General features: G+C 35.5%; 1 protein-coding gene across 6 annotated transcripts in view; it reads right to left on the reverse strand.

Annotated features, from left to right (window-relative positions):
• CDH12 (cadherin 12) overlaps nucleotides 1-23,243 on the reverse strand; it is a 1,011,811-nt gene that overhangs the window by 671,130 nt on the left and 317,438 nt on the right. The gene's annotated exons all lie outside the window — the stretch shown is intronic.

The raw sequence follows: 23,243 nt of genomic DNA on the forward strand, positions 1-23,243 counted from the left end.
GAATCTGCCCCTCCACAAAAATTAATCAACTTACTTTATATTCCACAAATATAAATATATAAATATAAGTATAAATATAAATATAGAGTAACATAATAGAAAACTAACCCTCAAGGATAGTAGAGATAAGGACCAGGAGGATTGCCTTACGGTATGGAAGCTGGCATCACATGCTGGGGAAATGGCAGCTCATATAGAGAACTCCAAGTAAAGGATGCTTGGAGGGCTCGCTCTGGATGGGAGATGTGTGCTGAGACTATAGACTGAACATGATGGCCACCTAATACCTGTATTGCAAACTTTAGACCCCAAAGGAGAGAGAGAGTCAAAGGGAATTTGCCTGCCACAGAGAAAAGGGGGGCTCGAGGGGGTGCTGGGATGGATATTGGGAACATTGGTGAAGGAGAAAGGGCACTGGTGAAGTGATGTGTACTTGATCATTGTACAACTGAAATGTAAGCACAAAAGTTTGTAAGTCTGTAACTGTACCTCAAGGTGACTCATTAATTTTTTTTAAATCTAAAAAAAAGTAATCAACTTACTTGACACTACTGACCATTGCTACTGTATTATCGAGATGCCATTCTTATTACTTTTTCCCTTTGTTCTGTATGTTGCTTTGGTAAAGGATTACGTGTTTAGCCTTTTTGTCTCTACCTCCTCTAGAAAGTAAGAATTTCTCAGTTTTCCCTTGATTTTGATGACGGTGGGTGTTTGGTAGAACAATAATCAGGCATTTATAGAATCTCCCTCAAGTGGAATGTGATGTTTTTCTCATGATTATACTCAGAAGGATTTACATCATTATAATCATAGCTACTTTTGAAGAAAGATCCTGGAGATAGTCTTCCCTTATCATTACACACGTCTTCAGCATAACTTCTATTTCTCCTTCCTATAATGTGGCTAGAGCGATAGCACAGCGATTGGGCATTCGCCTTTCACGCAGCCAACCCGAGTTTGATTCCTCCACTCCTCTCCGAGAGCCCGGCACGCTACCAAGAGTATCGATCCTGCATGGCAGAGCCTTGCAAGCTACCCGTACGTATTGGATATGCCAAAAACAGTAACAATAAGTCTCTCAATGAGAGATGTTACTGATGCCTGCTCAAACAAATCGATGAGCAATGGGATGACAGTGACATAATGTATGTCCAGGAGCATGTCACTAAATTTAACTCTACTCAGGATTAGGGAGTTAAGCTCCACCTCTAAAAAGGGAAATATCTCCAAAATGTATTCAAAATTTTTCTTCAAGAAAGATTATTGTCCTGGGATCAGAGAGCAAGAGGGCATTTGCCTTGCAATGGCCAACCCAGTTCAATCCCCAGAACTCTATATGCCCCCACCCCCCCTGAGTTTTAATAGGAGTGATTCCTGAGCACAGACCCAGGTGTAGGCCCAAAAGAAAATAAGCAAACAAAAGAGAATGATTATTATTCTTTTTTTGTTTGTCTTTTTGTGAATTTTATTCACATAATAATTTATGTTTATTAGTATGAATTCAAGTGGATTATTTTGTAGGTCATCTTATCCAGAATTGCATCTTCCCCTATGTTGCTTTTCAAATTGTTCCAGCTTTGGTATTATTAAAGCTTTTGCATCCCTTTGGATTTTTTGATGGGCAACAAAATTCTGTTTATTGATCACTTTCTAGTTTGTATAAGACGTTCCAGGATAATTTTATAGACAACTGCTTTCCACTCTACAGTCAGCACCGTTAAGGACGTCGGTTTCTATTTAATTCCTACTGGGAAATTAAATTAAAAAGTACGATATGGGCATAAGGTATATTTCTTTTCACTAGAGTGCCAATGCTTCTTAAACTTCTCAGTGGACTCAACTGAGAAATACATGCATTTTTACTAACATTTACGTACTCACTTAACTGTACTTGTTTGTATTAAGCTAAAATCTAATTTTGCACTTCTATACCTCACTATAATCTCAAAACGTACTTCAAGGAGGAGGTGCAGCCACCACACCTTCTCCAGATGGAGCCCTGGCGACACTGAGCAGCAACTAACACGGCTCCGGGATTCGGGACTGGGACACATCCGAGCCGCGGGGGGGGGCACTGGAGTGGGGCGGTTCCAGCCCAAACTCCAAGTGGTCCCGGCCGCCGGAAGTCATGCCCTCGACCCACCCTCGGCTCCATCTTGCCACATTCAACAGAGAAGCGGCCAGGCATTCTGGTGAGCAACGTGGCCCGGAAAATGCTCAGGACCCGAATTGGGACCAACAACACCGGGGAGCCGTAAGGAGGAGGTGCACCCTGCACACCTTCTCCAGATGGAGCCCTGGCGACACTGAGCAGCAACTAACATGGCTCCAGGATTCGGGACTGGGACACATCTGACCTTTACTAAAACCTGAAAAGATACAACTTTTAATGGAAAACTAATTATCAAATGCTTCCTTAGTAGGGTTATCTTGTTTGGGGGTATAACTCCCACAATAATAGTGAGTTTTGTGTTGAAATATGGAACGTAACCAAGGTGAAGAGAAAATGAAGTGAAATTCATCAGTTATACAGTTGGGGTGGGGGGCGGGGGGTATACCGGGGATTTTGGTGGTGGAAAATGGGCACTGGTGAAGGGATGGTGTTTGAATACGGTATAACTGAGACATAAACCTGAGAACTTTGTAACTTTCCACATGGTGATAAAATAAAAAAAAAAACATACTTAAAATGATCAGCATATTGAACTTAGTAGAATATATTTCTGAAACAGCATCTTATCTGTGTATTATATTGGGTGTGAATTATACATGAGAAAATATTTGCCTGAATTCTGACTCTGGAGAATCTTTAAGAATCTCCCAGAATAATTTGTTGCCATTAACTGGTATTAAAATCTATTATGGTTAAAGATAGAAAATAAGCTTTTAAAATGTGTACATACATGTACAATAAAGTGTGTGAGGGCATCCCTATTACTTATGGAGAACAAATATATTTTTCTTGTTTTGTATTATATATCTTCATATGATTACATTTTTAATGTAGAAAGTTTGAGTTATAGCAACTTTATTCTGGATATGTATTATCAGTTGTGCTGTATTATAATCCCAATTAACAGTAACAGTAACATATTATTCATTACACTTATTTTGTTATTTACATGGATACATATTTATATGGGTCATAATTTTGTATCAATAATTTTGAGTGGAAAATAAAAATAGCAATAGGCCAGATAGAAAATTTATAATTTAACTCTTATCTCTAGGTAAATTTGCCAACTTTTTGTCACTCTCTTATACCAGTATCAAGTTCTTCATTCCTACATTTACTAAAGCTTTTATGTTAAAGTATTAAACTCCATTGTGATTATATTTGGAGGTGGTGTCTCCATAAAGATATGAGTGTTCTTTTAGACAAGACAGGAAAAAGCTTGCTTATTTCTCTTTTTTTCTCTGCCATAGAAAAATGCAAGAAGAAAGATATCTGCAAATCAGAAGGAAACTCATCAAAAGTGGATCTGTTATCAATAGGATCTTATAGAGATTCCACCTCCACAACAATAAGAATAAATGTTTGTTATTTAAAACACCCTTTGACACCTTGTTAAAGCAATATGACACCTTGTCAAGCAAATTATGCCATGAGGTAACTCATGAAAGTTTATCTGCCAAACAGAATCTTTAATATAAAAAGTCATAAACAAAATTAAAAAACATTCACAGTATCTTTACACTATAAAAATGCATCCAGTATCTTTACACTATATTAAAAATGTTGGTTTGAAAGTATTCAAATCTGTATCAATTTCCTTTGGGACTGGAGAGATAATGCCTTGGATAGTTTGCTTGCCTTGCCCACAGCACACTGGCATTAGATCCCTGCCAACCTACATGGTTCCCTGAGCTCAGGAGTGATCACTAAGCTTAGAGTCAGGAGTAAACCCTGAGCACTGCCATGTGTGACCCTCAAAACAAAAACAGCAACAAGAAAATAAGTCTGTACTAATTTCCTTGGCTGCCTAAAGAAATTAAGTCAAATACAGTGCTTAAAGCAGAATCTCCTGACCCGGCACCAGGCATTATTCACTGGAGTACCTCAGAGGGGGGCAGGTTGAGTTACCCTTCCTGCCCCGAGTAGAACCCCCATAGCCGAAAACTTCGAGAACCCAGGCTCAGTCATGCTCAGGCCACTTTCCACACACTTTGGTGAGCCTCCTCCATGAGGGAACTGGCAGAGGAACCCAGGTATGTGGGACCTGTGGCTGAGATATCCAAGCCTGCTCAGATCAGGACTGGGCCCCCTCCCCCTAGCTCCCCACTTTTCCAGTAGCTTGGGAGTTACACCCACAAACTGCCCCTGGTGCTATGTAATATCATCAACAGCCAAGATCCAGAGACTATAAACTAAAGCTACCAGAAGAGAGCAATGTAGTATTTCCTGGAGCACGCGTCCACAAATGTGGCTGCACTACCTCTTCCATGCTAGCCCACTAATGTACCTAAAGTAGCACACATTTCTTTAATTTTAACATACTTGCTTGTATTCTCTTACATACGGGCTTAAATGGCTATAGAATTAAATACAACAACCTTCACATACTCCCCTCTTATTGTAGTGGAAATATACTCGCTGGTGGGGTGGGGGCTCGAATATTATCTGAATGAACTATTGCAAACTCCTTTATGGAAATAAAATGTATAAAAATTTCAAAAGATATACAGTGGCTTAAAGTAATCTAAATGTGTTGTTTCAAAGTTCAAAAAGAACAGAAAACTGAAGTCAGTATCATCAGGCAGCAATCAAGGTTTTAAGAGACCCCCCCTCTTTTTGGTGAGGGTGATTGTTGCTGCTAAGTTCAGCTGTGTTTAGGGGGCTTACTCCCGGCTATGTTCAGTGAACAGTTCTAATTGTGTTTGCAATATAATATGGGTGATGGGGATACAACCAAGTCAGCTGAGTTCAAGGCAAGCACCACGCCCACTGGCGCATCTCCCGAACCCTAGTACTTCCTAACTGAGAAGTCTAAGGAAGAAGTAACTAGTCCCATCCTTTAAGGACAAATGACTACCAGCGTGCTTTGTGTTGTATCACTGTATTGCTGCCATCCCGTTGCTCATCGATTTGCTCAAGCGGACACCAGTAATGTCTCCATTATGAGACTTGTTGTTACTGTTTTTGGCATATCGAATACATCATGGGTAGCTTGCAGGCTCTGCTGTGTGGGCAAGTTACTCTTGGTAGCTTACTTGGCTCTCTGAGAGGGATGGAAGAATCGAACCTGGGTCAGCCACATGCAAGGCAAATGCCATACGCGCTGTGCTATCGCTCCAACCCACTTTGTGTTGTGAACACGTCAATTTAATCTTTAAGGCCAACATCTGAAAATCAGTTTTGATTTTGTGTTCGTCTGGAGGTCACACACACCTCTATTAAGATATCACTCCTAGTGGCTCTTTGAGGACCATATGTGGTTCTGGGGATTGAACCAGGGATAGAACTTGTGCAAGGAAAGTGACATATTCATTTTACTGTCTATTTTTGTCTTCTTCAAATTTTTATCTCTTCTCTCACATTTCTCTTCTCTATATGTCAAATTTCACACATTTCTCACTTTAGATATATGTGATTGCATTTGTGAAAACCGCATGTGATTCTCTTTAATCTTCCCATATAAAGATCTTTACTATGATCACTCCTGATAAAATATTTATTGTAAGAAGAAAATATTTATTGTCAGTAAATTGGCAATGTATGGTTTTTTTTGGCATATATTCTCTCATAACATTCACAAGTTTAACAAATAAGACTATAATTCTATTTTGTGAAGTTATTTTTCAGCTAATACAAATGACCTACTATTTCCTTCCTGTCTCTTCCCATTCAAAATACAGATTTACTAAGATAAAACAACTTTAGAATTAACACATTTAACAAAAACTGTATATGTAGCAATATAAACTAAATAAAACACAATAAAGAACATTTTTAAATTTTAGTGAAAACATTATAATACACACATACATACATCATGATTAGATAGCTAAGAATTAATAATGTAACTTAATTTCCCATTTTGTGTTAAATAGGATCATTAATATGCCACAATTAAGTTGCAGTGAAAATAATTAAAAATAAAACAACTGTGTAACAATAAAGAGTATTTTCTGAGTGAAATGATTAATGCAAAAATTATGAAAAACGACTTAAAATAAAAATCAAAGATTCAACATTAAGCTTATAAAATCAAAATAAAATTATGTTAGTGGTTATGAGAAGGTATTTACAAATGTGAAAAAAAATTCCTTTAGAGATTATTTGGAGAAGCTCTTTAATTAATATAGTATTTAGAGTAATATAAGTTGAACACTTTTAGAAATGAATATCAGGAATTCCAATAATCATATAAAAAGTGATATCCTATAGTCACCATCGAATTGGAAAATAAAACAGCAATGAAATATAGTTTTGCATTTATTTGGATATCCACAAACTTGTTTAATGCATAGTTTAAAATTATCATTGATTAGCAAGGATTTGTTGTATTGGAAACCTGCATATGATGTAGGTCACAGACCGGTAAAACTTCCTTTCTTTTATTTCTGTTTTGGTAACACCCAGTTGTGTTCATAACTTGCTCCCAGTCTTAGAGCAAGTGCAGAACTTGCTTCACTCCATCTCAAGGGACCGTATATAGTACAGGAAGAGGATGGAACAGCTGTAAGCTGCAGGCAAGACCAGCGCCCTACACACTGTACTACTCTCCAGCCCATGACAAATTGCTTTGAGGAACTCAATAGTTGGCAATATCTAATAAAAATGAAAATGCAGTAACAGAGGCCCAGAAATTTTATTCCTCAATGTACTTAAATCTTAGATATGCTAAAGATAACATGTAAAATACTGCCAATTGAAGCATTATTAAAATCCCTGACATGAACAGTATCTAAAAATAATAAATTCATAATAAATATAAAAATAATTACTTTCAATTACTACTTCTTCAAGTATAAATGCATGAAATAATTCTCTCATAATGATTGCAGAGTATTTAACATTTTAAAGTACTGATATGCCAACATATATGTGGTAATCCATAAAGGAAGTGTGCAGGTGATAGATGTATTATATTATATTCTATGTGTAGTTATAGATAATTCCAGATTGTAGAGAGAAAATTGTATGATATTGTAGCCACAATTGAGAGTAGCATACCTATGGTTAAGGATGTGGTTCAGAGGTATAATGCATTTCTTACATTTATGAGTGCCTGGATTCAATCCCTGGCACGCATTCAAAAATATAAAATTAATAGCGGGATACTCATAATAATTAAGATAGATGTTCCCCAAAACATGTGAGCACCAAGACGGTAGATGTATACACACATATTTGAAGACATTGTGGCCCAGCATATTTTTCAAATTTAATAGACAGCATGATTCATGATAGCATTTATTTATTTAATTTTTGAGTACAGTTTATAAACTTTATTCTGAAGCAGACTATTTCATTCAGAGTCACATTTCTCATTTTTAGGACAGAGTTATAATTAGTTTTTCTCTCAGGTTGCCCTACCTAAGACATTTTATAAATTACAAATTAGAATGCACTGACTTAAAAGCTCAAAAGCAGCAAAATGTAGAGACAGATGACAGCCAAACCACAAGAAAAGTGACAAAAAATAGAAATAGGAGAATAAGCCTTAAAACGACAGATGTCTAGAGAAAAAAAAAGAAAATTAATATTTGTAGACACTTTAAATCTGTGACTCTCATGGCACATTCACTCCATGGATTTTTTCAAGTCCGTATTAATGATCTCAGACTGAGTGTACTTTGCCAAAGAAAACAAACTAGTGTGTAATATACAGTATCTATATTAATGTTGTTGGAGAAATACAATGTTAGTTCACCATACCCTCCCCGACAATGACAGCCTCCTTTACCCACACTAGGTCCTTTCTCAGCCCATGTCTCCTACCCTACTTGGAACAGAATGAACTCATTTCAACAGGAAGGCTCTTGGGTTCTGTTTGCATTGATTAGCACCACATTTTAATCAAAGAGGAAAACACTAGCGTCAAGAGAATTATACTTAGTTAAAATTAATAGGTGACAAGGTGCTCGGTTGCAAACCCGTTTTGTTAGAAAAGATGATACATCACAGATAATTGCCCATGTTTATATCCTTATACTTGCTTCGAGCATAAAGATAAATCCGTTTATAATTAGCGAGCCTACTTCTCTGCGGAGTAGTGGTAAAAATATACAGCAATGAAAATAAATGGCTCCAGAAAAATGTAATTTGAAGGAAGTGCCATAAAAGCTAGGAGTAGGTGTGTTCCAACAAGACCCTGGGCAGTAGTTCTGAGTAAGTACTTTCTGCAAGAGCACAATTCATGCGATCATTGCAGCTAAGACCGGAATACCCAGGACTACATTCAGCGGAGGACAAGCAGTTATCAAGTCAAGTGAAAGGGCTTCCTGCAAAAACTGCAACTTGGGTATAGACATCAATCTCATTGCCAGTGCCCCTTGCACTAGGAGAATATTTTAAGGAGAGTTAAGACCCTGCATCAATGCTGGGCGGTAAAGAAAGGGACCCTTCAGTAAAGAAATATATCTGCCAAAAATATGAAGAGTAGTCTCTTCCAAGAATAATTCCAAGACACGTACAGTCATTCCTTTACCAAAATGAACATGTTCAAATAAACAAGTCGGATCCTCTGAAAATTCCTCACATAGGTTGAAATCAAAGTTTGAGGGATTACGATACATCTGATGAGACTATCTGTGGGTTATTTTACTGATTGATTGATTGTTTCCATTAAGGCAGCATATGGTAATCTTTATGCTTTTAGCTACATATGCACTTTGACCTGCCACCAGCATGGTTTCATAAACACTACACCTTTGAACCACTGTAAAGGTGTTGTTTCCAGAAATTTCTAAAGCAGCCATACCGTGACTTCCACTAACAAACCACAACCAAATGAAATGGGCCCTCTGCAGGTGTCCATATTTCCTCCTGATATAGCTATTACAGAGAAAGGAGGCACATCCAAATAGAAACAAAACGCAAAAACAAAACGGTGTGAGAAATTGATTACTGATGCAGCAGGATAAAAAGGGAAGAAGAAAAGAAAGAAATTACTGGCTGGTTTTCCCTTGCAATCAGTCCTTCCATGTCCACTGAATAATGAAATGGTGATGGAGATCAAAATAATCTTTTTATCTCCAGATCCGTGCATTCAAGTGCCCCCATGTATCAAAGACAGGTGCACTGACTTTTGCAATATGTATTAGACTTGATTTGATACCTCTGCATTCAATATACATAAGTTTCTGCAAGAGAGTCTGCAACATGTAAGGATAAAGGACAGAAAATGATGAACTCTTGGGAAAAAAACACTTTAAAATTGCACCATCTACTTTAAAGTGACAAGAGAATTGATATTAGTAAAAGTCTATGTATACAATGCAATACAATATAAGAGATGCATAATTATCTCAGCATCTTCTGATTTCTACTATATCAAGTGAAGAGTTATATACTTCTAGAGAGATAGTCAGATGGTAAGTTACTCGTCCTGCAAGCAGCAGGCCCATACTCAATCTCTGGAACTATCTCAGGTCCTTGAGCACCACTTCTAAGAGTAATCCTGAGCAATAATCGATGAAAGGTAAAATAAGTGTAGTAATGTGTAAAACCTTACAAAATTAGGAGGAATTTTACCATACTATACGGCCAAGTTAGGTTTACCTTTCAGAATCTTAAACAGTGACATATCAATTATTGTAGACTTATTCAAAAAGGCAGTTTGAAATTTTGCTCATGTTCCTGTTTTTATTTTGTTTCAACATTTATATTTGCAGATTATATGATGACATAGAAAGAGCAATATGTGGAATTATATATATATACATATATATATATACACGCATTCCTATTAGTGTGCAACACCATACCTCTAGTTCTCTAGTTATTTTATAAAAGAAAAAAAGGCCAGATAATGGGAGTAGGTGACATATTTTAAATTTTTCTGTGTTTTTTCCCTTGACATAGTATATTATTCATTCAGCAATTTATTGAGTACAGAATAGATATCACATACAAAATAAATTAGTCATCATTTATGTCCTGTGGAAATGTTCAAAATCAAAGATAAAGTGAATGCATAAGCAAAAGTTGCAAACATAATGTTGCAAGTCACATATTAGAATTTCTATTGAGATAAGATGATAAAAAAATAAACTGACACAGCAAAAAGACTTAGATTTTTCGCAAATCTTTAATCATTTGAAGCATATCTTAAAGGAACAATAGATATTTTCAAGGAGAAAATAAAACTGAGAGAGGGTTACTGAAGGAAAGAATAATGTCTTCCAAAGTTAAGGTGTCTCTGAGATCAAGAAATGAAGTACCGTGGCTAACAGTGCCATAACAAAGTGAACTGCTGAAACATTGCCAAAAGCATGGCAAGTTTCAAATCCAAGCCACATCAAGACAGCCATTCTCACTCTCATCAATAGTGGATAACATCAAACAGCTGGAATTTTCTGAAGTCTTTTTATCCTTAATCAATTCAGAATCAAAACCCAATAGATATTCCTTTTACTTTGCCTTTTCTCACCATTCATTTCTCTGTTCTACATTTCACCATAATCTCAGCAAAGATTTTCATCTTCTAGTGTCCAGATAATAGGGGAGAAAATACCTCAGTGAAATACCGATCAATTCTCTTCCAATCGCTTATCTCCAACCCTAAACGGCCACTTCTGGCTTCAGCATCTTTTTCATCACATTTCCATCTACTTTTAAGATGATTCTCTTCAGTCACTCATTACAGACCTACCCTAAGTCTTTTAGGGTCCAGCCTGTCCCACCTATGTTGAGGGTCAGGCACCTGTTTTTACAAATGTCTCTATATATTCAACGACTTAATTAAAAGTCCATACCGCAAAGTGTTTGGCTTCATCCAAAATACAGTGATTTATTGATAGAAATTGAGACAAAGGGAAGAAAAATTATTTAATACATCACATTTGCCCAAACAGCTCATGAGAATATTTTTCCTTGTGATCAAACACCACCTCATAATATTGCAACACAGCTTTATAATGTTCAGGTTAGGGGTTATCTATGCATTTTTCATTTTTATTTAATTGTATTTGTTTATTTATTTGGCTGGAGCAATAGCACAGCGGTTGGGCGTTCGCCTTTCACAGGGCCAACCTGGGCGTTCACCTTTCACACGGCCAACCCGTGTTCAATTCTTCTGCCCCTCTCAGAGAGCCCGGAAAGCTACCGAGAGCATGGAGCCCATGCGGCAGAGCCTGGCAAGCTACTCATGTGTATTGGATATGCCAAAAACAGTAACAATAAGTCTCTCAATGAGAGACGTTACTGGTGCCTGCTCGAACAAATTGACACGGGTTTGCTGCATGCAAGGCAAACGCCCTACCACTGTGCTATCGCTCCAGCCCATTAAAAACATCAAAATGACTTAATACTAGCCCAGAGAAGCATATGTCATCACTTAGATAAAAGCAAGGGAGATGCCACAGAAACCACCACGAGGGCCTGTCACCATTACTAAATAAATGTCTTTATTGCTCACTTTCCTTTGAAGAGTAAGAGCTGAATAACAGTGGAAAATTGCCTGACAAAGCACCAACTTCTTAGGATAAAGGGACCTCCCTGGATAACAGTGTCCAGGAAATACTCCACTAAGATTGCTTGGTCTGTGCTAGCTATTCTATGCCACTAGAGGGAAAGAGAAAACTTTAAGGTAGGTAGTTGGTGACAGAATTTCAGATGAAGTCTGATATGTCCTGTTCTGAAATAGTCAGTCTACCTTTTCCCAAGAAATGGGAAAAGGGCCTCCAGGTATGTGACAAAGAGCAGCGCCCTACCCCATTCACCTGAGACTGAGATCGATACTAAAACATTAAACTTGCAGTTGCTGTCTTTAAGACTTCTACCTCTCTCTCACCATCGTTTTGCTCTTGATAAGTTCTGTCAACTTCTATTTTAGTATCAAGACTAAAAATACACAGAAAATATTGAAACTATTAAAGATATAAAGTAGAATGAGTTCGTGTTCAACTTAGCAAATTTCACCCCCAATTTATATATCTGCCTGTGCAATACTCATTTTAATTATCTTCATCACTACTAACACCATGGCAGCTGTGAAAATTGATGATGAATAAAAGAATGCCTGAGCAGGAAGCCAGTCATATTGTAGAATAACACTTCTGTTTTCTACAAAATTGGTTAATTACATAGTTTATCGATATCCACGATGAGGTTTAAGTGCACTATAATAATATATTTAATTGTAATATCTGGAATATCAACCTATTGCCCCATTAAAGTTTGTATTTGTTGCTATGAAGCAATAAATTACATTTTTTTCTTTTATTACTTAAGAAATTTAAAAGAGTTACTTCAATAAGGATTAAGTTTTATGATGAGAAAGTGTCACAAGAAAATTAAATTATATTTTAATTTTGATATTTAGTGGTGAAAACATCTATATACAGATTACAGAAAAAATAACCTTAGGGGGTAGAGCTATAGCACACAGAGTAGGGTGTTTGTCTTGCACAAGGCTCACCCAGGTTCGATTCCCAGCATCCCATATGGTCCCCTGAGCACTGCCAGGAGTAATTCCTGAGTGCAAAGCCAGGAGTAACCCCTGTGCATTACCAGGTGTGACCCAAAAAGACAAAAAAAAAAAAAAAAAGAAAGAAAGAAAAATAGGCTTCGCAAATGTCCAGGTAAGGAAGGAAATTTAAATTACCCTGGCCAGCAAGGGTTTGACAAAAAAGCAATACTCATAGCTTGGATAGAAATGTCATTACTAACTATTCAACTAATAATATAACTTTATATTTATATATACACAATTTGCATTGACATGCTGAAACCTCCACATCTCCATAAGTTGTAGAAATTGGAATATTATAATTCCATAGATCAACATGATTTAATAAATATGTATGTGACATTTAAAAATGGAGTAGATTCTACCCTTTATATATTTTATTATACATAGGGATGTTAAATATGAGGAATCCATTAGGTAAGTTAGAGACAACTAATGCTAAGTACAATAATGGAGTTATCATTAAAACAAATTTACACTTTATTAAAGTCATCTGCAGTGGATACTGTCAGAATTCACCAAACAGGTTTAAAGCTTAGTAAATAAATGAAGTTATAGCTATTGTAGCTTAAAACAAGCTGGCAAGTGTAAGTGTACGTAAGAACTCAAAACATTAGGTAGTTATTAACAATGACAAGAGAAAGGTACTAAAACAAAGCTTTTGGTGATTGTAGTATTTACCAAAAGGAATCTCTTATTCAATGTTTTAGAAAAAACAAGTTATTTGTAGATAACTACAATGTGAGTAAGATACATAACCTTATGAAACATTTGGCAGATAAATATAGATTAAAAGGACTAGACCCTGTTTATTATAGGTATACAATGCACTTGGTATGAATTCATAATTTATTGTGATTCTCTGCTCATGTTGCCTATAGTGTAGATGTCTTTGTTATGTATCTTATTTGTGGAACAAATAATCAAGTTTGCTATTTTGTACTTGTTATGTACTTTTCCATCATAACTAATGTATATTCCTATTAAGAGTTCTTAATCTTAGGAGGAAGTGGAAGAGGAGAGACTGGTGGCTTTTATGTCCCCAATATGCTTCTGGTAAAATAGAGCTCATTAAAGAGAAAAATCTCAACAGGAACTATTTTGTTTCCACCTTTTCCAATTAGAATTTTGAACTTTATCTGTGTTTATAGCATAATGGGCAATGGAATGGAGAAAGCAGAATTATTAATAGCCATTAATATTTTAGTGTATTAATATTTAATGATATTTTACCTCAGTAATATATATTAATTGCAGTTTTAAACCCATCGTTTTTGTGACTCCCTTGGCAATTCTGGAGTTCACATATATACAATCGCTAGCATTTTATACTTTGAAGGTGATAAGTATAAAACTGAAAAGAGATCATATGAAATTTAATGAAACTCTACTAATGATTAGGTGTTTGGTAAAAAGTGTCTGAAAAAGTTCTTCTTACCCAGATGTTAGATAATGAATCTGCCTATGTATTAAATACCAAACCTATAAAGGAATGGGTATATTTTATGAGTCAACATAAATATTGATTATCGTAATGGTGATCTATGACACACTATCTTACTAGTAATGGCACTTTGCTACCTAGATCAGAATTCAGCCAATTTTTTGGTAAGTATCTAAATATTGAATATTTTACTACCATACAATTTTTGCGAAAACTGTTATATTAGGCATTTGCAATGCAAATGATCTATTGACAATATGTGTGTGAATGAATAGAACTGTGTGCCAATTAATTTCCATCTACAAAAATGATGACCAGTTTGATTTACCGTCTTGGCCAGATATCACTGAATTCTAAACAAAAGGGATTTGATGTTTCCAGCAGAGGATTTGCTGACAAATGTGAGATTCTTTTTACAATTTCTAAATTGATGTCTAAGCCCATAAGAAAAAACAAACTTACAAAAAGGACTTAGTACTTATTTCCCAATACTGTTTTACTACTTATAACTTACCGACAAATAATTAGTGTGTCTCTTAATACATTAGGAAAGTATTTCTCTTTTAAAATCAAGTTCTCACTCTCAACTGACTTAGACAAAACAGCTTTCACAATGAGTAACTATTTTTAAGTTATGTTCAGATACAGTCACCATCTGCAGATTTCTAAGAAAAGGATATGCATTAGAGTTGGCCTTTTTGTATTCATACATATTATCTTAGTGCTGATAAGACAATCACACAGGTGAAAAAATTATCCCTTTATGATAAGGAACATGAAACTCATCATAAATTACCAACTCATCATAAATTACCAACAATCATGGTCAAACTGAAGTCAATATAATCAACTATTTAAAATATTTTATTTAGTTATGCATCGCATATTTAATATGGAAATACTTTTTTCTACACTTTTCTACATTTTCCCTAAGTTGGGTTTTTAATATAAAAACTATTTGACTTTAGATTAAATTATAGGTGCTCAACCAGAGGAGGAAATCTGGAAAATAATATTTTCCAAATATTCACTAGAATATGCCAGATTCTGTGTAGCAACTTAGATCTTCAATCAGAGTAGTTTATGGCATGGGATCATCTTTCTTGTGAATAGGGCAAGTACAATAACCAACATGTTTCATGTGTACTTTTCATTCACCAAGTCAAATCACATGACCCCACTCAAATTAAACTAGGTTTGTGAGAGAGGACATACTGGGAAATAGTTGACACATTTACATCAGCAACCATGTGTTCTGGAAAAATATATTCCCAATAAAATGAATTAATATTTCCAATAAATGGTTGCTGAAGAACAGTACAGATAGACATACAATTATTGAGCAATGTCCTTTGTATGGCTATCTTATACCTGATTACATCCAGATCACAAACTGGAATTCTGTGAGAATTAGTCATTTATTACTTAGAAGTGAACTAAGTATAACAGAAGAATTCACCAAATCCTTTTATCATCCTTTCTTAGCAGAACTCCAGTTCTAGTCCATGTTTTAATTCAGAACATCTGTGAAATAATCCCCAAACCAGCAGGTATCCCCTCCTTAAAATTAAAAGATCTTCCATTCCTCAATTTATAAAAAAGATAAATTGAGGAATAGAAGATAGAATAGAGTAATAGAATAAAGTAGGTTATTTTATCTTGTTGGTCTACTCTTAATCTCTATTATATGTGTAAACTAGATCTCCATAAAATTTTCTTTGGGTTTAGGGGCCACACTCGGTGTTGTTGAGGACCTTTTCTTATCTCTGTACTCAAGGGTCACCCATGATGGTACTTGAGAGAGATGTGACAGAGATTTAACTTTATATGTTTCATTCTTTCCCTGGTCCGTATCTTCATGAAATGTGCCCAGCTCTTCAGGATGAAAAATTAACCTGAAACTCCAATCTGGATGACATTCTTCACTTATAAGTCACGCTTGGCTGTTAATAATGATCTCACTTTACATTGATTATCACTGTTTCTAATAATTTCAGTCAGCACGCTAAAGACTCACATGAGCCAACGGCATAGTTTCAGTCTGAAAAACTGAGAATTAGAGGAGTCACTGGTATAATTCTCCTCTTCAAACGGACAGGCTAGAGAGTCCAAAGACTAGTGATAACCATTGTCTTATATCAAGACTATGAGGAGGATCCTTCTTCTCCAGCAAGTTTGCCTTTATGTTCTAGCTAGAGTACCACAGCCATCAAGGGAGGTCACGTGGTTCTATTTCACTGGTAGACCTGCTAATTTTAATCAGATATACTCCCGGAGACACCCTGGAGATACCCAGGTATCTGACCAGAGAGCTGAGACTTCTTGGCCTAACAAATTAGACCAGAAAATTAGTCCCCACTGCCCCTTTAAGACTCGGTTCAACGTTAGAGACATTGCTTTATCTAAGTGCCAGCAGTCAGTGCGGATAGGAAGAAACACTATGCACTATATTTTATTGCAAAGTCATCATTTTATCCTAGACTCTTAACAACACAGGTCAGCAGGAACGGACCCTCTACAGACTCATATACTACTTCAGATTTGTTACCTGCAGATTATTCTGCCAGGCAACTGCAGAGTGGAAGTCAGCAAATATAAAACAAAACACTAAAAAAAATGTAATTACTGCTAGGATTCAACTTCTCCATCCATTATAATAACTGCCTATTTCGATTTAGACATTTGTCATTCCTGTTTCAAATGGTTGCTATTATTAAGTTTAAGATATCAGTATTAAGTAAAATTCAAACCACCAAAGCAATAAGTAATCCCTTTCTGAGGGATTGGTCTCTCAGAAATGGAATCATTATTGAAAATCACACTTTGAATATAACTCATCTTCATTCCAGGAAATGGAATTATAGAATAAAGTAACATTAGGAAAAATAATGATGACCATATATATACTTTCCATTTTGTCCTAATTCTGTTTTTTCTTATATTTAACTTCCATATTAACCTAGATAAATTTCATATGGGCTCATCTGAAATAAAGACAAGAAATTATCTTAAAACCCATTAAAATATATTGGCTTGCAGAGGTTTTTAAAAGGGCAAAGTTTAAAGATGTCTAACATTTTGCTAAAAGCACAGAGGTATTCTTTCTTTGGAAAAATGGTCCAGTAGAATATTTGTCTCATTAAAATGTTCACTTTGCTAAATCTGAACTTTAAAGTGCAATTTATTTTCTAGATAAAAAAAAATAGCTATAGTTAATGGTTTAAATTGAAAAAATTCCAAAATGGCTGAAGAGACTTCTTAAATCATCTAAAACCTGATAAAAATAATAATGCACTTTAAAATTAAAAACCCAGTAACCAGCAACAACAAAAATCCTGGGATAACTTTTGCTTATAAATGCTGTCTAGATAAAGCAGTAAACAGTTCCCCTCAAAATTCCCATGTCTTTGTTAGTTTTTAAGCATACTAGTTGTATTATGAAAGGAATTTATGTGCTATCTTAAATTTGAAAAGTTACTTTCTGTCTCAACCAAGCATTTTCTGTTCAAAAGTTTCCTTCATATTCTTAAATGTATAACCCCCTATGGACCATTTCCTTTTGCCTATGTCACACTCCCTGAGAAGTTAGACCAAAATGTGACTAATAAAGGCATACCAATTACGTTTTTTTTTATTCTTTTCTCTATTTAATTCACAGCATACTCTAAAATGATTTTGGCGGATCAGTCTTTTTTGGAGTATAGAATCGAGTTTTTAAAGATGCTATTCTTTCATTTTATGGTAAAAATATCTTAAAGCTATAAGTCACCTTAACTTTGAACAGACTTTCCAATTATCTTCTAAATGTTCTATGAAAATAAACATGAGAGTCATGACATGAGAGTTAAATACACATAGTGGTATGGACAGATTTATTTCAATTTCTTCCTACAAAATCTTCAATAGGGTGATCTTCAAGTTAAAAAAAAATGCATTTTAAAAGTTGAAAGTAGATAATGGTGGGAGTGGTGGGAGGGGTACTGGGAACATTGGTGGAGGAGAATGGGCACTGGTGGAGGGATGGGTAAACGATCACTGCGTGACTGAAATGCAAACAAAAAAGTTCATAAAAACTGTACTTCATGGTGATTCACTAATAAAATTTTTTTTTAAAAGTAAGTAGATAATGGACTAAACATGATAACCTCTCAGTATCTGAAATTGCAAATCATAATGCCCAAAAATACAGCAAAAATAAAGGGAATATTGTCTACCGTGGAGGCAGGGGGAGGGTGGGAAAGGGGGGATATACCGGGGATATTGGTGGTGGGGAATGTGCACTGGTGGAGGGATGGGTATTTGATCATTGTGTGATTGTAACCCAAACATGAAAGCATGTAACCATCTCATAGTGCTTCAATAAAATTGAAAAAAAAAAGTTGTAAGAAACAGAATAGAGAAGAGTAACTCAATTTCACATCTTAAAATGCAAATAGAACAATAGAAAAGCGTTTAGTACACCAAATAAGTGACATTAAACCTTTCAACTTGCAAATACAGATGCCAAAGGAAGCTTAATTCATACCAAAGTACTCCAGAAATGGATAGTTTTCTTCAGGAAAGTCAGTAACTGATGTAATTCAATAGAAGAAATACCATGGAGTGAAAATGCAAACACTTGTGGAAGGTATTAAGCAAAGCAATTCGATCCAGAATCCCTTGGTTCTCAGGCATAGCTAGGAGGCAGGTCCTTCCTAAGCTTGACTGAAGGACTTCTAGCCTTCACTCCCCATTATCAGTCTGCAAGTTCACACACTTCCAATCCTTTGTCCTTTGGCAAGGTTTCCTTTGTTTTTAAAATGGTTTTAACCTATGGCTCTGTGTGCCATAGGTAAATCAATCTGATGGTGAAATGGCAAAAGTCATTATTCCTTAACAGAAAAGAGTTCCAATTCAGAGTATCTAAAGGATTTGTGAAAATACTGTGTTCCACCAATCTAGAATGCACCATTTTTTTTCTTTCAAGTCAAGCATCTCAAAGCTCAGAAATAACGTACTCAAGCTTGAGTGTTAATTATTTAAATTTGTGCTGAATTAAAAGTTTGACTTTTAAACTTATACTATACTTATATTTATCTATGATTTTTAGTTCACAAAGTCTCAAATGTGAATAGATATTAGCATGGTATAACTAGCACTCGAAATTGATCCCTAAACAGTTAGAATTGCTATAAAAGGTAATTGTAAAACTTCAAAAGCTCTTATAGGCTGGTTATACTGATTATGCCCTGTTTGTAATAAGTGTGTAATCAACATTTCAAACTATCACATACTAAGTGTTTATCTTATACATCATCTAATGTCTGATTTTATTCAGTAATGCAAATACATAATGTAAGAAGACATTAAGTGTACTATTGTAATTATTGTAACAAATTATACAGGAAAAGTACCAAGCTATTTGATTATCTAAGGAAGCATAACCCAAAATTCACAAAAAAGATGCATATATTTTAATAGTCAAAAAAACGTTTCTAAAACTACATCTCTGTTTCTCTAATATCTATTTTTCCAGTGTTTCTGCATAAACTATTTCATTTTTTTTCTTTCTAGATCAGTGATATTAGATACCTTTTAAAGTATTTTCAAATATTCACAGCGTAATTGATGTCTTAGAAGTTTGAACATTTATTCTTAGAGAAATACTTTTTAGAATAATTACATCATATATAATGCACAATACAGTCCTTTACTTGCAGAATTCTCCTTAAACTTTAAACATGTCCCACTCCACGGTAGCACTGTTGTCCCATTGTTCATTGATTTGCTCAAGCTGGAACCAGTACCATCTCCATTGTGAAACTTGTTGTTACAGCTTTTTTTGCATATCGAATATAGCATGGGTAGCTTGCCAAGCTCTGACATGTGTGCGGGATACACTCGGTAACTTGCCAAGCTCTCTGAAAGGGATGGAGGAGTTGAACCTGGGTTGGCCACGTGCAAGACAAATGCCCTACCCACTGTGCTATCACTCCAGTCCAAAAAAAAATGTCCCAAACAATTAAAATGTTGATTCTAGTGCTATAGACAGAGTACAGTGATAATGTATTTGCTTTGCTTTGTCTACCCTAGATTCTATGATAACACTTAGGGTCCGTTGCTCACTACAGATATATATATTTATATGTATATACACACATATAGATAAATATAGATTTATATGTACATATATATATACATATATCTGAGCACAGAACAAAGAATAAGCCCTAAGAAGTTCTAGGTGTGACACAAATGAATCACATCACAAATATTGATAATTCTATGTCAACCATTTGCTAAAATCACAGAATCTCAATTAAGGAGAGAATATTTTTTAGCAGGCTCAGTTTTACCAAGATAGCACAGTGGGGATGATGTTGTGGGAACTCTGAGCAGTGTCTTAACAAAAGGGACAGTTTTTAACCTCCACTTCTTGGAGAACTGAACCTGTTCATCAAGAATGTCTATACCACTAAGTTACTGAACAAAAGTTATAAAATCATGAGATTGGGGACAGACAGAGAAAGAGAAAGTGAGAGAGAAATACAGAGAGACAGAAATACAAAGAGACATTGAGACAGAGATAAAGAGACATAGAGACAGAGATAGACTAAGTGAGAGACAGAGACCGAGAGACAGAGAGGATGAGAGAAAGACAGAGAGACTCAGAAGGGGGGGGGGAGGAGAGAGAGAGAGAGAGAGAGAGAGAGAGAGAGAGAGAGAGAGAGAGAGAGAGAAAGAGAAAGAGAAAGAGAGAGTGAATAGTCCAGTTTCATAGGAAAAACCTGTTTTACAGCCTGGTGAAAAGTCAGGACTCCATGGGATAAAAATGCTTATTACTGATGTTACTATAATGATTAAACTTATATGCTCATTAGGCTGGATCAAGAGTTTCCAGACAGCTGCAGATGCTTGATTTAACATTAATTCTGGGTGTGTGTTTATGACACTATTTCCAGCTGAGGTTGGTGTTAGAATCAGTGGACTCAGTGTGTAAGATTGACTTTCCAATATAGGAAGACACCATGCAATTCATCCAGGGACTGAATGGAACAAAAGACAGAGGAAAGAATGAATCTCTGTTCCTTCAGCTTCTGCTAGGATATAGATCTTAACCTGCCACTGTTTGTGTCCTTGCTCTTCTCTTAGTCTGGCAGGAGACACACATACTCCAATGCATATATGGATCTCAGCTTGTAAATGGTCAATTATGAGGTTTATCAACCTGCAGGTGGTCGTAAACCTATCCACTGTAATAAATACACCTACTTCTCTAGGTCCAGCTTGACATATACGTACATATATATAGCCCCTAAGTTTTGAGGCAGCTTGCTAGGATGGGTAACCAAAAGAGGGCCATTAGCAGTTATGTGGGCAAAGGAAAGACAATTAAATTTTTGTCAAAATTTACCATTATACAAATTCATAATTTTAATAGGTCACACAGACACATTTCATCATTTATCATGTGAATGTAATAGGTCATACATTCACATATGTCATCTTAGTATTCATACCCCATTTCTACCTATTATATGCTTTTAAACTAACTTATTTGATAATTTGAAATATTGCAAAATATAATCCAGTGATTCAAACTGCAATTTCTCCCTGACATAATTGTTTTTGTAGGTGAGATAAGAGTTGTAAAATGATTAATTAAAAAGTTTAAGTGTGACATCATACTGAAAAATAGATAGAGCTTTAATAATATGAATTAGAGGGAAATATATATGTCTTCATATGTTCCTATGTATTGAGATCATCCAAGAGATAAATACAAAATGAGTTGCTTTGAAAGTTAATTTGACTACACAACCCTCTGTTATTAAATATCTACTGATTTTAGTTGAAAACATTAGGGAATGTCTTTCTCCTTTTCACTCTCTCTTTCTCTCCCCAAGGCATCCTCACCTCTCCCCCTCTCTCTCTTATTACGCCAAGGATAATCCCCAGGGCCTCACATTTGCAAGGCAAGTGCTCTAACTAAGAACCCAGAGCTTTGCTCTTGATTAAATCTTCAATTTATTTATTTTTTTGGTAGATATAAATTTTAACCTTGTGTATTTACTATAAAAATACACATATATCACATGACATTTTGTTTTTTTGCTTTTTGGGTCACACCCAGCGATGCACAGGGGTTACTCCTGGCTCTGCACTCAGGAATTACTCCTGGTGGTGCTCAGGGGACCATATGGGATGCTGGGAATCAAACCCGGGTTGGCTGCGTGCAAGGCAAACACCCTGCTCTCTGTGCTATCACTCCAGCCCCCTCACATGACAATTTTTTATTTCTACTTCCTATTAAAAAATTGGGGCCACTTCTCGTGATATTCAGAAAATGATATAATACTGCGATTGAGTTTATAATACACAGCTTGTCATAGTCACAGCCCACTTTGTTCTCACTTTCAAATTCATCCCCATAAATACCTCTTGTCAGTTACAGTAAGTCACAAATTAGTGGAAAACAAAGTTAAATAGAATGATAGAATGTTCTATATCAAAACTAGGTCATTTTCTAAAGTCATATTACTCTTTGGATAACATCAACACAATACAATGATGTTGAACAAAATACTTCAACCAAAGACCTGTTGTTTTACCTCTGACAACAGAGGTTTATTTTCTTAAGCAAACTCAGCATTCTTTGAGTTAGGCTCTCTGAAAAAAATATATTGAAAAATATAGAAATCAGCCTTTCAATCATATATAACTGCTAGGAGACTTTTTAATAATAAATGTAAAGAGACCAAAAATAATTAGCATATCACACATGCTCCATACATGTTAACAGTTGTTGATGTTACTGCTGTGACCAACAGAAACTTATCCTACAATTTCCATTTGTTAGACACTGAAAACAGTATTTTTATAGATTAAAATGTTGTTAATAATTGATAACTGTGCTAGTGTCTTGCATGAGTCAATGACATATATAGCTTTGATAAATTATACCTATTCTAATTGTTCTCAAAACCCTTTCCCTTTCATAGAAATTTTTATGACTATAAAATACAACATTTGACTTTACCAGAGTCTACTTAACTAAAATTGTAGCACTATAACCACTAGTAGTCAAAAACTCAATTTACTTGGGCACTGTGAATTATTTCCTTTTGTTTATTTACATTACAGGTTAATTGTATGAACTTTCAGCTACACATCTCAAT

Source organism: Sorex araneus, chromosome 1 (assembly GCF_027595985.1).
Source record: "Sorex araneus isolate mSorAra2 chromosome 1, mSorAra2.pri, whole genome shotgun sequence".
In the NCBI taxonomy this organism is placed as follows: domain Eukaryota; kingdom Metazoa; phylum Chordata; class Mammalia; order Eulipotyphla; family Soricidae; genus Sorex; species Sorex araneus.